This window comes from Gadus morhua, chromosome 23 (assembly GCF_902167405.1).
Source record: "Gadus morhua chromosome 23, gadMor3.0, whole genome shotgun sequence".
Classification (NCBI taxonomy): Eukaryota; Metazoa; Chordata; class Actinopteri; order Gadiformes; family Gadidae; genus Gadus; species Gadus morhua.
This window is the reverse complement of record NC_044070.1, coordinates 20,317,113-20,332,624: the sequence shown is the minus strand read 5'-3', so window position 1 is coordinate 20,332,624 and position 15,512 is coordinate 20,317,113. Positions and strand designations below refer to the sequence as shown.

The window sequence follows — 15,512 nt, the reverse complement described above, 5'->3', positions numbered from 1 at the left end:
TCCAGGGTCATCCTCAGGGTGGACGTGTTGAGGCGCTTCTGCTCACACACACACACACACACACACACACACACACACACACACACACACACACACACACACACACACACACACACACACACACACACACACCAGAAGTGAAGACTAGAATAGAGTTGATTTCTAAAATTGCTGGTTTGGTCATGTGTTGTTTAATTCAAACCACATCGTATAACATTTATAGCGCCTAGAAGGGATGCAATAGTATCTAGGGCCCCATCCTATTATTCCCCTAGCCCTAGATTTGAGCCCTAGCCCTAGAAGTTGTGCGTTCCCTCGGAGGGGTAGGGTGCAGTGGCGCCTCCAGAAGATTATTCCAGGGGTGGCCAATGGGGGCCACAGCAAATCAAGGGGTTTGTATCGTGGACCTACGGATTTCAGTGACGGTTTCATTCCGTCTATACGAGCAGGTGTGCGCCTGCAGCCAGAGGGGGCGCCAAAATACCTATTCCCCACACAATGTTATGTCGTACTTCATTGATAACCGCTACGCAGTGCATTGATTGACAGTATTTCTTGTGTTGACGAACTTCACCAACTACCTATCACATCTGGGGTGGCCACAGGGGTGGCCGATGAGCTTTCAGGGGTGGCCCTGGCCACCCCAGGCCACCCCCTAGAATCGCCACTGGTAGGGTGATCCAATACTTAGGGGCAAGAGAGAGGGCCTATTTCCACTTAAAGTCCCTTGGCAGCTCGCCAGCTCGGTACCTCACTTACAGCCAAGGGAGTATCACGTATGACCCAGGACACGTTGCGAACTCAGCAAGCGGCTATTTTCCCATGTTTCTCAAACTGTTATACATTATGTTAAATTATTTATCCGTAGACTGGATTTAACTGTACGACCTGAATGTGTAGGTTGTCTTATTTTCGACACAAGGGTGACATCTTCAAACGTGGGTGAAAATAGTAGTAGGCTCCTTCCCGTAGTGTAGACACGTCGGTGCTGCGCGTGACGTAGGGGAGCACGTTCAATACGCTAATTTGCATAATATTAATTATAGTGGTGTCACATTTCATATGGAGCGATCTTCACTATCACTTCACTCTTTATTGTGGAGGGAAGTGTTCTCGTTAAGGGGAGAGGAATGGGACAGGGCCTAGCACTCATCTAACGAAGCAAGGATCGACAATATAAAGTCACTGATTAAAATAGTAACAGGTAACTGTTGGAAAAGCAACGAGTAACTTCAATACAGCACTAGTAACTCAAATGAGTTTGGCTTCTGGACGCAGTGTTCAAACATAGATACAGAATAGATGGGAATGAGCGCTGGTGGTGGGGAACAGGACGCCCACTTGAAGAGGCCTCCCATGATCATCATCCCCTCCCTTCCCCCACTCTTCCTCCTCCACCACCACCTCCACCGCCTCCTCCTCCTCCTCCTTCACCTCCTTGTCTCCCTCCTCCTCTTCCCCTCCTCCCTCCTCTATGAGGGGGAGGATATGTAAACGAGCGGTTATGGTGGGAGCAGGACGCTCCCTTGAAGATGCCTCCCATGACCATCATCTCGCCCAGGCGGGGCTCCACGGTGGGCCACGGGACGTCCCAGAGAGGGCAGCTCGTCGTTGCTGTCCACAGCGTCCACTTCTGGTCGACCAACCCCAAGGAAACATCAACAATCCCCACAGTAAGTAAGTAAGTAAAATCCATTCATAAGGCACATTTAAAAACTGTTTTCATTGGCCAAAGTGCTGTACATGGTGCAACCAAAGGCATATAATAGAACACAGGCCACCTTATATAGGTGGCCTGTGTTCAGACACTGGGTCAAAACCCAAAGTATATACACACTCAATACAAAGACACATTCAGAAACATCATGACCGGGTTTCTTACTTGCAGGAGTGGATGACGTACACCGCGTCGTTGAGGGTGATGCTGGTCTCTGCGATGTTGGTGGACAGGACGACCTGCAGGAGGCAGGGAACAACAACAGGAGATGGACAGGCAAGGGTGGATTCCAGGCAGCTGGGCAGGCAGAGGAGCACACGGGGTGGATGGCAGGCAGCTACGGGGTTGGTGATCCTGGGGCGAGGACAACGCGGAGATTTAAAGCTCCCATGACATGCCACCAGGTGTGGTGTGATTAGCCGTTACAAGCCGTTTTGGAAATCGGCCCCTCATGACATCACAGGTGGGCGTGTCCACCTAGATGTGTGCTGGATAGATCAGTCTACTAGCCTACCCAGTGGACTGTAGCAAACGTTGCTCATCTCTGCGTCAAGTTATTAAAGATATGTGCACCTGTTTATGATTTGTATTTGTTAATAAACCATAAAGTTACAATCCATCTCGATGGATCCAAATTTTTCTGTATCACATGTAGTCGCATATGTCAGTTTTCACTCTCTATCCCCTACCTGCTCCTTAATCACATATATCAGTATTCACTGTCTATCCCCTACCTGCTCCTTAATCACATATATCAGTACTCACTGTCTATCCCCTACCTTCTCCTTAATCACATCAGTATTCACTGTCTATCCCCTACCTGCTCCTTAATCACATATATCAGTACTCAGTGTCTATCCCCTACCTTCTACTTAATCACATATATCAGTACTCACTGTCTATCCCTTACCTGCTCCTTGACCTCATATCAGTATTCACTGTAAGTAGCGTTGAAATAATGCGCATCTGTCTGTTAATCAAGCCATGTGTTGTTACTTATTGCATGTGGAGCCACTAGGGGGCAGTGAATCCACCTCGATGTAGTTCACCTTCTGGCCAACAAGAATAACGCGAAGGAGACACAAAGTGTGTGTGTGTGTGTGTGTGTGGGCGTGTGTGTGTGTGTGTGTGTGTGTGTGGGTGTGCACCACCTTGCTTTGGTACCTTTCTGAACACCTTCCGGTAAAAGGTGAAACAGTATGAGGAAGGAAAAAACAAGAGAAGAATCCAACCCAACAAGATTAATGATTTAACAAAGAGATAATAGAGGGAATAGCCCGGCCTAATAAAGAAACATAACCCATTAGAAATGATTACATTACATCACTGTCTGCTCTCCTTTACTGTTGTTTATAACCTTTAATGCTATTTAAATAGCCCGGCCTAATAAAGAAACATAAATGACATGTGACCGTTGATCCTGGCCCCTACGACCCAGTCTGACCCTGCTGTGTCTGATGGTACCGGTCATACAGTCAGGAGGTTTAAAAAAGTAACATGGTGATGATTAAAATGATAATTAGAACCCCTAGGACTCCTGATGTGATCCAAACGGTCCAAAGTGGGCTAGAGGATAATCTCTCTGGAACAGAAAGAGAAAATATGTATTATTCTTTCTCTAATAAGGATGAGAATAATAACAATGACAGCAAGACACATCCTAATTCCGTCACAATAAACATGACCTAGATATTCTTTTGTGAAGATGGCTTATCAGTTACTGGCCCAATGAACATGGTTTAGTGAAGAAGACAACGACACCCTTTCCTTACTCCCCCAAGTGTAAAAAAACAATGTTGCATTTTACACCACGGATGTTTGATTGACTTTGGTCATTTAAAATATGAGTTATTAAAATGTTTTTTGTAATACTTAGATTGAATTGAAAGTTAGAGAGAGTCGACTTTTCTCTTTATATTTATTTATTTTTGTTTAAATTAATATTGATCTAATAAAAAAAAATACGTACTGGCAAAGATGGAAAAGTATAACAAAATGGGGAACAACTTCACGTGACAAATGAAGAAAGAGGGAACAGAAATTGTTTGCTTTGCAAAAAACGTCTGCATTTTTATTTTCTTGCAGTGTATATTGTGTGCTTAATAACCATCAATATATGATTTCATTTCGTTTCAAATAATGTTTTTCTTGGAATTGGTATCCATTATTATCAATTTTATTTTCTGCTCTTCTCTTCAAACAAACCAATAAAAAAATAAAGAAACAAAGAAAAGACAAATGTTATGTCTCCTCCATTTCGGACACTTAGCGCTTCCTCGGGATACTGAAGATAGGTGGTAGAGTTCCTCTTGCCATGTCTCTGCCCTCCTCCGTGAAATGAGCAAACCGTCTGCAATGACACACACACACACACACACACACACACACACACACACACACACACACACACACACACACACACACAAATAGTTGTTGTAGGTCATTGTTACGGTTGTGTTAATATTGGAATTCACAGCACATCTGCTTCAGAAGAACTATACCCTTCAGTATGGAGATTCTCCAACACAGTGGAGCGCCACCACTTCCTGAGATGTGTTACGTCATGCTGTGGAAGATAACAGTATATCAATCAGAATTAACTTCCAAAGACTGCAATGAGAGTAGACTGTTTGTACTGGACTACATCATAATTTTGCATTAACTTTAGCCATTTCATTTTCGTATATTGTCCTCTATATATATTTGTATGTATCTAGTATACTATTTGAAATTTCGTTGAGATAAATAAGTTGCATGCAATTATAACTATTATTTAAGTGTCTGCTATCGTGGATAAATAGGTTAGCTTAAGGCAGTGGCGTCCCTATGCTGTTTTATTTGGGGCTAAAGCCTCGGATGTTATTTAATTAGCCCCGAATATGATCTTTGGGAAAAAAATTAAAAAGATAAAATAAAAATATTCATAAACATTTATAAGTAGCCTAGTCTAGATAGACATAGTCCTTCTGGCAAGAGAATAAACAACAACCTGTTTACCACCTCAAGTGTATTAACCTATCCTATCCCCAGTCAGATCAGTGCACGTGTGTGTGTGTGTGTGTGTGTGTGTGTGTGTGTGTGTGTGTGTGTGTGTGTGTGTGTGTGTGTGTGTGTGTGTGTGTGTGTGTGTGTGTGTGTGTGTGTGTGTGTGTGTGCCTCACTTGTATTCATTTGCTTAACTAACTTGAATGGAACTTTAGACATTTGGGGATAAGCAGCATAGCAGTCAGGTAGCTATTTAAAGCTATAATAAACCGCGTATTTCGTTTATTTAGATAAAGCATTATGAAAAAGTTTGCATGCACAATAAAGCATTTTCATTTTCACTCTGGGCTAAGCCCCGGATGTTTATGAATCCTAGAAATCTCCACCCAAATCAATTCTCTTGAGTAGAGGCAATAAAAATGCGATATGCGTGGAAGAGAGGCGGAAGGAGAGGAGAAAAGGATTAGAGGGGAAAAGGAGAAGAGAGAAGGGGGAGTAGTATTTAGTGACCAGAATGTGTGTGTGTGTGTGTGTGTGTGTGGGGGGGGGAATCTATATAGTTTGTATCTATATTAAGTTCATCTTTGGTGTGTATCTATATGGTGTGTAACTATGGTGTGTGTGTGTGTATCTCTGTGGTGTATACCTATGGTTTGTATCTGTCGTTTGTGTGTGCATATGGTTTGTATCTATATGTTGTGTGTGAATCTATATGTGTGTATCTGTGGTGTGTGTGTGTGTGTGTGACAGTTTGACCACTGTCCCTGTCTGTTTAACTGCCCGTCAATAGCGCGCATTGATGGATAGTGCATGAACAGCAAACCTTCAAGCATACAATATACATACAAGCTCTTTATTCAAGCCACAAACAATCTCCCTCTCACCATGGCTCGGTACTGCAGACTAAAAGAGTCGGGGTGGGGCTGAGGGCTTTAAATATGGTGTCAGGAAACACCTGCTGCCACTGATTGGCCCAATTTGGGCCAAACCATTTTCCCTTGTGTCAAAGGAGGACACTGAACATTGACATTGGACATTAATGAGCGACAAGCCTAAATGCACTAGTGAAAATCACTGATCTAAAAGTTGAAATGGACTTTAACATGCATGCTGTATATTTGATGAGTTTATTCATGGTTGACCTGCAATATGCCAAAGTATTATAATCCCCCTGTTGATTGAGCCTGTCTAGTGGGAGGGGCCATGGGGTATAAAAGGGGTGAGCTGCTGACCTTCTGACAGTCTGCTGGATGCTGTTGCCAGAAGAGGTTGTCTGTGTTGAGCAGGGTGCTCAGCTCTCCACGAGATGCTAAATATCTACTGAGGTGATTATTCCATCATGTTGTAAATTATGGTTAAATATACTCAGTGATTGAATTTAATTTGCATTTATTTTGCTAATGGATTATGTGATTTATTGACATTATTTGAAGTACCGGTTTTTGATTTTGAATATGCTTGATTTATTATAGAGAATATTTAATAATTGATTTTGATTGAATTATTTGTTTTTGGAATTGGTTTTGAATGTTTTTATTTGACTATTTTCAGATATTTGGGGGTTGGCCTCCTCTGTATACTTGGCACTTATCTGACACTGGGGGAATGAATGTTGTTAAAAACCTATTTGCAACTGTGTGCCTTGCCATCCTTTGGGTTTGAAAGTCCGGTGTATGAAGGTTACATTACCTTCACGTGTGTGTGTGTGTGTGTGTGTGTCGCACAGTAAGGTGAATTGAATGAAGGCTTTTTTTCGTTTTGAAGCATGAATCTAAATCAGACTCATCCCTTTAATTAAAATGAGGGAGGTCATTTAAGATCAAACACGGAGCTGAAATAGCCTCTCACTGTTACCAAAAAGACCACAGGGCACGGAACCTGCTTTGAGTTTTACTAATTAGCTGCCGCAGCTCGCCTGCCAAGTGGTTTTCTTAATTAGTTAATTGGTTGCATCTGGTGTGTTTCACTTAAGAGGGAACCGGACAGTACAGTGGTGTCTTCCACTGTTTGGCAGTGTAGCGTCTCCCAAACGTATGTTGTTGTGTTCACAGAAACCAGAACGTGTGTGTGTACTGTTTTGTTGAGGTCTGTTGTGACTTATTTAACATCTCTTCCTGTTTCACAGGTTAGAGACTTTTTGAGGTAAAGAGGAGCATCTCATCTGAACCTGATGTGAGTAGAATTGTGTTGCAAAGCACAACTGACGTGACTTGTATGTTGAATATAAATCACTGATAATGTGTGAAGGGGAATCGGGGATTGTGGTGGTTTAACTCATTTGAAATTTGGACCATGAGTAAACTGTTCCTTCCTTCAAAGGTCTATCATGGATATTTAACTGCAGTTCTGTGAGTATCCCAACTTAACCATGAAGATGAACTGCAAACTGTAAGTCATTAATATCTCATTACTCTTGGGCACATTGATGTATTTTGGCTTCCTGGTGAGTTAACCTGTTACCTCACGGTTGATCTGCGTAGTAAGGATGTTTTATTGGTTCATGGGTTACTTAGGTGTTTGGTTAATGTTGGTTTTAATGATTTGTTAAAATGGTTACAGGCTTACAAGTTATTGTTGTAAGCTGACATCTGCAGTCTTCTTTCATTCTACTCTCCTGAGCTCTGCATCTTCATCACATGAGTGTTGCTTTACGGATGAGGTCTGAGTGAGCAGAGGTGCATACTGGGATACAGAGCTGTGTGAAGTCTACAGGTCTGTAGACACGCCCCCTCAGGGGAAACCGAGTGTTTGAGAATCTGTCGTGACGTCAGTTACATGGACTGGAATGTTCTTAAAGATGGAGACAGGGATTCAGAAGGAGAAACACCAGGGGGAGATGAGGGGGCTCCTCATCTCAACGGCTAAAACACAACTTCAGTCTGACAGAGTACCATGGAACACATTCAACAGTCCCCTCCAGGCATCGTCACTCCTCAGGAAGGTTTCATTTCCAAGGTCTTATTTGGGGCCATCCCCATATGGATCCTGCTCCTCCAGAGCCACCCCCCTCCACTGGGTGGTCTTCTGAACAGATGACCTCCTTCCTGTCCTCAGGCTGACTAAAGCTGCACCGTTTGCATCTGTGAAGGCCCCTCATTCAGGAAACCACTTGACTACAAAGACATGACTTCAGAGACGTTGAATCAACCTGGGACATATTTTGGAGACGCAAAGCATAATCCATCACCAATGTGGGACGCCACTGAAGAATGTTGTGCATAATTTACATCTCTGGAGAAATTGGTGGTTCTGCTATGGGTGCCCTGGCAGGAGGCCTGGGGAGGGGAGGGGGGGGGGAATGATGGAACGTTATTTGGCATGAGGTTTTTACCCTGCATGATTGTTTGGCCTTTTATGGCTCAGTGGTGTGTGTGTCTGTGTGTGTGTGTGTTTGGGTTTGACATGAGATGGAAGATTTTTGAGGGTTCTACTGTGTGTGTCTCCCTCTCACACCTGGCATGGGGTTCTACGTGCCTGTCCTGGGTTCTATGTGTGTCCGGCTTGCTTTGACCGTGATAATGTTCATACGGGGGTCTGTGTGATTGGCTTGGGATATTGGAATGGTCAACTAAATCATACCTGATGGACGGCCACACGTTTACTCAAGGGCCTCCAGTAGACATGAAGAGCCCTGAGCGACGCTCCAGAGCGATATCCAACACACTGGGCAGGAAGGAGTGCATCCAACTCAAGTGTAAAAGGATGCAAGCGGCGTGTTCAGATCAGTGACTTCAAATTAGGACTACACCAATCAGGATCAATGGAGGATGGACACCAAAAGGAATTCCACAAGGAGAGTCTGACGTTGGAAAGGGACCTAAATGGATTTTCAAGATGACCTTCAGACCTGTAATGAGACGGCTCTTCCTACCTGGCCGGATTGATAGAGAGCCCTGTGGAAACCTTCACTGGGGCTTCAAGGTATAAAGAGGAGAATGTTTCCATGGTACTCTGATGAAGACCGTTGTTGTGTTCCACTGGCTGAGGGGAAGAACCCCCACATCTTTCTCTTGACCGTTCTCCTCTGAGAATCCTGGTGCCATCTTGAAGGATATTCCAGCTCATGTAACTGATGTCACGACAGTTTCTTAAATACTTGGTTTCTCCTGAGGGGCGTGTCTATAGAACTGAAGACTTCAGACAGCACTGTATCCCAGCATGTATCTCTGCTCACTCAGACCACACCCCCATGAGTAGGATGCAACACTCTACTGATGGAGATGTAGAGTTTTATAAGTAACGAGGGAGCAGACTAAGGTGATTAGAACACAATGGAATGTCCAGTCTGTAAATCTTTAAACCATGAAGATGGTTGGATAGTTCAGGAATTGTTGTTCTTTTTATTATGGGCAGTCCTTTCACTCAGATGCCCACTTCTCACTGGAGCTGTACATGTGTTGGCTGGCTGGCATGATTTGCTGTTGGTGATGAGGCGGTCAGGGTGACGTTGCAGGGCTATGGTCGGCTCTCGGCTCAACGTTTAGATTTGCTCTGTATGGTTTATACCCGGAATAATCTAGATAAATGTCTGCACGGTTTTGTATTGAATGATTTTAGTTTTAAAGTTGTTGTGGGACGTACATGGTAGTTTGGTTCTTCGTATGGTTTTGAGTGATATAACTTGTACACACTGGGTGCATAATAATGTAAAGGTACACTGAATAGTAATGACCAACAGCAACAAACAGATCTCCTCAAGGTAAGTCTGTTGGCTGTGTTTTAATGAAGACCATCGCTGGACTTCAGGATCTTCCTCCGTTCAGCTCAAGGTGAGGCGCTGGTTCTGTTTTTTCTTTGGTTGGTTCCGGCCGGAATGTTCGGATTCCAGTCGGACGGTTTGTGCTTCCCGCCGTGGAAGGTTCTGAGTGCGGTCACTTGATTTAGTCCCAATGGTTAGCATAGAACGTTGTAGTCTTGACAACCATAAGAAACCACCTGGCAGTTTGTTGGACTGGAGTCCCCTGAGGGAATCTGGCAGAACGTTCTGGATTGTATTTGCGTAACCTCGAGCCGTTTCCTATTCTATTTCAGTCGGTTTCGATTAGGAATTGTTGCCCCTATCGAAAATAACTTAAGTCTGATATTAAATACATACTGATGCGTACGTCGTACAATATGTTGATAAATTCCGATGGTTGCGCCGTACTTTTAACCACGATGACGTGACGGGACTCTCACTGCGTACAAAACGGCGTTCTACTTGCGGGCCCATTTTTTTACATCAGGGGAGGCTGAAAATCATTTCAAGGTGGAAGCTAATTTGACATTTCTTCAACGGAACCTTGCACCTGAATATGGCTGAGTATATTTGATTTAATATCGATACTGCTTAGAGTTCTTTGTTACTTCAGCTTTTGTACGTTCTAAATATCTGCTGTCATTAATTGCCACAGAAGTTAAACCCTATCCAATGGAATGACGTTAAACAACGACTTTGGTTCAGTTACCAACTTCATAATATCAAAGCTAAAATAATGGCAGTCATTCCCACATGTTACAATAGAAGATACTCTAGAACTGTACAAGGTTAAAAAGGTAACATGTAGTTTGTCCCAAGGTGTCTGCCTCCTCACCCAGAGCAAGACCTCCACCTCCTCACCCAGAGCCAGACCTCCACCTCCTCACCCAGAGCAAGACCTCCACCTCCTCACCCAGAGCCAGACCTCCACCTCCTCACCCAGAGCCAGACCTCCACCTCCTCACCCAGAGCCAGACCTCCACCTCCAGTCAGAAGTCCGCCAGAACAGGTCAGTGCTCTGTGTGAGTAGAGACTTCTCAGGTCAGTTTCAATGCATGGCCTGAACCACTTCTTTAAACTTGTGGTCAGCTCTGTCTTCGTTCCCGAAAACGGGATGCTCATGTCTGGTCTCAAGTCTTTTCTAGCCTTGAGTTATAAAATAATAGTTCAATTAATTGTGCAACTCTGTTTCGGTTGAGTCAATTAAGTTTATTGTAGGGCAAAATGCTGATATAAACCTGCTGCTGTAGCTGAACGGCGAGGCTGAGAGGCTGGGGACCAGAGGCTTGTGGTGCCAGGGTGGACCGGAGACTGAGGCTGGAGACCAGGGGGCCACAGCACTGGACCAGAGGGTAACCATCACCAAGCTCATCTGAAACACTAAAATCCACGGTAGTTTAGGTCTAGTTTTGATCATCTTATGACTTTAAATCTGTGCCAAGCTGTGATTTTAGTTAATTCATACGGGGGTTATGTAGTAGTCATATGAGCAAATAATGTTAATAGTGATCCTACGACCGTAGTGGATGAGTTGCTGAATGCGACAATCTGCAGACATTGTCTAATTTAAGTGTTTAAATTTGTATTCCATTTTACAAGTGACCCTCGGATGCAGAAGGTGGGGTGTGTTTCGTCCCCAGGTGATTTACTGCTGCGATGAACTGGGTTTGTAACCAGACCAGGAATCCATGTCTGGAGGAGCCGTGCTGAAGGAGATGTTGGAGGAGCCGAGCTGATAGAGGACCCGTGCTGAAGGAGCTGTTGGAGGAGTCGTGCTGAAGGCCCTGCCTTGTGGAGGCCCTGCCTGGTGAAGGACGTCTGTCATGGGGTAGATGGAGCTTGACTCGGAAGTGATCATCACACTCACTGCTACCACAAACTACCGGCGTTTGTACCATATATACCAGACGACTACATCTGTTTTACCACATGTTGAAGCAAGACTTCCGCTGTTTTTTCCAGACTAGGACTCTGTCTGAGGAGAGCTGCTGGTGGAGCTGAGACGCTGGAGGACGACTAGGAATCGACCAACAAGGATTCCTCGTAAGTTTGTTTTTAGTTACATGGATGACTTAAAGGGCAAAATACAGCTGTTATGCGTTAACCAACTACCGCTGTGTTTTCTTACTAGAACGTGTTCCTGGAGAGGAGGCGAGCTGGTAGGGGAGCCGTGAATCTGGAGGATGAACATCACTCTACAAACAAGGATTGTAAGTTTGTATTAACCAAACAAACCGGGAATAAAGGGATTAAAAATAAGACCAACTACATGTTCGTTACCAGACTTTGGGGCCAGACTCACTCTGTTTGTTCCAGACCACGACTCTGGCTGTGGAGAGCTGATGGAGGAGCCAAGACTCTGGAGGAAGACATCGCTCCACCAACCAGGATCCTCGTAAGTTTGCCTAAAATAAACAGTGGACTTGTTGTAACGCAGGATTAGTTTGTCCAGTACAAGTTCCGGCATACTATTGTGGTTGTTTACCAGACAAACTACAGCTGCTACTTTGTTACGCGCCATTAGAGTCAATAACTCCTGTGTTTGTTACCTTGCATTAGAGCCCATCTACTACTGTGTTTGTTACCTGATATTAGAGCCCAACTACTCCTGTGTTTGTTACCTTGCATTAGAGACAAAGTACTACTGTGTTTGTTACCTTACATCAGAGACAAATTGCGTTTCTAACCAGACCAGGAATCTGGAGGACTGATGGAGAAGCCGTACATCTGGAAGGAAAATCCTGAGGATCACCAGCACTCTACCATCAAGGATTCCTCATAAGTTTGCATTATCTGGACATGGTGGACTAGGTAGGGGGTTGGGGTTTCAACTCTCAAACCAATGGTGCCGGATTCAAGTCCTCAGAATACAGTGATGTGTCCTTGAGAAAGGCGCCCTAAAGCCTGTCTGCTCCTTAATGACTTATCTTTGGTTCAGATAATGTTGCATCTTTTGAATAATGAACCTAATCAATGTCCTTGTTTGGTCCGGGCAGATGCACCTGAGCTGAACCTCACCTGATCTTGTTTGGTCGGGGGTAGTCACACCCGAGCTAAACCAGCCCTGATCCTGACATCCTGCTGGTCCTGTCTCCTCAGTTCATCTGAGCCTTGTCCTCCAGAAGACCTGCTGAGCTCAGCAGTCTGAGGCTGATGGATCAATGACCTCCAGTGGGAGTGATCTTCTTGACCCCACATGTAACCGTGTGCTTCCACACGCCTTTCCCTCACGTCTGTCACTAACCTCACTACTTCACTACTTTCTACTGCTTCCTCTTTTCTTCCTTCTCTCTGGTTCAAATCTTTACACTGAAGGCGCGTCTTCCTGCCCTCAGAGGGTTTAGCGTTAGGGTTGAGAGTCAGGGTTTAGAGTCAGGGACAGAGCTGGTCAGGGAGGACTGCTTTTACACAAACCTCTTCACTTGCTTTCGGAATGGTGGTGACATTTCAAAAAGATTAATTTGGAAAATGTTTTCCTCTGCTTTCCTTTATAAAATTGTATTACATTTCTGTCAAGTGTTTTTGTTTTCATATATTAAAATCCCACATTGACTTCTACATGTTTGGTGCGGTTCATTTAATTGTCCTTTCACTTGGTTAGTGTCAAGCTAAACTCCTGCAATACATTTAATATACATGATTGTTATTCAGCAATGTTCACATAATCCATTTTGTAAAAATATGAAACCTCCATATTACTACTAATTCCAAGCCTATTCATGTATTTAACAATGTACATACTGCCCCGCAGGCCATTCTCTGCTACTGCAACGCAAATGTTGATTTCCTGAGTGGTAGAGACATTCCTGGGGCCGGGTCGCCACATATGGCGGAGAATCGACCGAGGACTCGACCAAGCTACGGACCATTTTTTTGAGTGAACGCCAGCCTCCAAAGCAGCCTTGACACAGCCGGAGATGAGGCAGCCGGAGACGAGGCAGCGGGCGACGACACAGCGGGCGACGCCGGCAGCGGGAGCAGCTCCGCTTCAGGCAGGACCGCCGCTCCAACACGAGGCCCCAAAGCTGCATCAAAGGGTGGAGGAGTGTGGCAACCCGGATCCGGCCCAGCACCCCTGGAAGCAGTCTACCCCCAGATGGCGCCATTGAGGGTGTTGGAGCGGGGGCCAATTAACTAAATGCAGAGCACCTGAGGAACAGGTGGAGAAGCAGGATTTTGAATAGCCTGCTTCTCCACTCAATCAGGGCTCTCTCAGCCATGTGGCTCGAGCAAAGAGAGACAGGTTCTCGTGGGATAGGACCGTCGATTCCTCCCAGGTTTCTCGTGTTATTTTCAGTATGAATCTTTTTGATTTTGGATTAAACAGGCCTTTTTGCCCAGTAAAGTTGTGTCCGGTTTGGGGAGGAGGCGGTTCACTGGAGAAGGCGGGTAACCAGAATATACAGTACATCGTTTTTCAAAAAGTCTTCGAAAATGGCTGATTACAACTTTATAGGCCTAATACAAATAAAATGATCAATATTAATACATAACAATTGGTGTAATCCGTTGGAGATGGTTTTCTTTTAAATCTGTGTAGAAGACAATTCCACTGACGGTACAGTAAGATGATGGACGCATGTTACAACTCATCCATTCATTGCCTTAAAGATGAATTTAAGTTTCGTAAAAGAAAATAGTGGGATCATAAGGATGACAAAAATGTCAACGCTTTTCAAGGGACCAAACTGAAATTGTTTATTTAGTCAAACGTTTCATTCCCATTAATCCAGATATGTTTCTTTGCTCTTGGACGTGTGCTCTGTGGTGGGTCACCAAGGTCGTCCATGTTGTTGTTGTTGTGGTGCTGAAGTTGCCTGGGTTGTACCCATCACATTGTCTGTTTGACCTTTTCAAAGTCTTTCTCTGTTGCAGAATCAAAATATCCTCCCAGTCCATCTCAGATGAAGACACCGGGCAACATAGCAGCAGACTCTAATCCCAGCAGAGGACTCAGAGGTCAGTATCAGCCCCTACAGACCACACCTACTCACCTTTTACACACCTCAGCCTCACTCAAGGATCCTGGCTCCTGAGACCACAGTCTTACCCTGCTGTGTCTGATGGTGCGGTAATAAGGTCAGGAGGTTGAACCCGTTATCTCACAGAGGAACGACTTCCTGAGGAGAGGGTTCAGTACTTTGGTTGTTTGAGCTCCTTCCTCGTCCTTCTTTGGCCTAGGAGTAACAAAAATGTTATATTAATAATAGCTTCATAATCCTATTTGTAAAACTACACAGTCCCACATCACTCATAAATAACCCAGAAGTAACCTCCCCACCTTTCTCAAGAAATTCTATAAAAATAAAAATGTGTAGTAAACATGTTATTAATGAATGCTGAAAGTAATGGTTTTACCTTTATCGGTTTATGATATATAAACTGTTGATGGCGATGATTAAAATGATAACGGGATCCACGACCCCTAAAATGATCCCAACTGTGCTAGAAGATCCCTCTGAACAGAAAAAGAGTGTTGCTTATTCTTTCAATAATAATAATAACACTCATTATACCAATGACTGTAATACACATCCTAATACCTTCACATTAAACATGTTTCAAACACATTGTCTAAGGTGGCGTATCAGTTACTGGTCCAGTTAACATGGCTCAGTAAAGAAGACAATGGAGACCTTTGCCTTACCCCCCCCATGTGTTTTAAACAGAATGTCGCTTTTTCCCACCGCAGGTGTTTTAGCATCACACAGATTGCTTTTGTATTTACACCAAGAGCCTACCTTCATTAGGGTCTTCCAATATCTTCAGTTCAATGTGGGTTATGTCTTCTTCGTCTGCGTACCTGAGAGTAAACCTGTACGCCCCTTCACTCTGGGCTGATGAGGTCACATACAGCAGGAGGCTGCCTGATTCAGACAGGTCTCTTACATGCTGCTGCCACTCTGTTTCCACCACCTCCTCTTGTCCTGCTTGTCTTCTGAGGATGGTCTGGTTGTGGTTGAAGGTCCAGGTGATGTCATCGAGCCCCGAGGCATTACAAGGGAGTAACACCTCACTCTTGGAAAGATTTTCCATTGGAGCTAATTTAGATGGACACACGAGTGGATAAGC

General features: G+C 44.3%; 2 long non-coding RNA genes across 2 annotated transcripts; one reads left to right on the top strand and one right to left on the bottom strand.

The window, feature by feature from the left end:
* Positions 1–3,830: 3,830 nt before the first annotated feature.
* On the bottom strand, positions 3,831–14,860 carry LOC115537763 (uncharacterized). Its single transcript, XR_003974865.1, has 4 exons — positions 14,799–14,860; positions 14,491–14,617; positions 4,219–4,283; positions 3,831–4,067 (listed from the first exon to the last, which is right to left on the bottom strand). It is a non-coding gene; the product is annotated as an uncharacterized LOC115537763 (long non-coding RNA).
* LOC115537765 (uncharacterized) lies at positions 5,437–7,300 on the top strand. The gene is made up of 3 exons (XR_003974867.1): positions 5,437–6,027; positions 6,828–6,874; positions 7,022–7,300. It is a non-coding gene; the product is annotated as an uncharacterized LOC115537765 (long non-coding RNA).
* Positions 14,861–15,512: the final 652 nt, after the last annotated feature.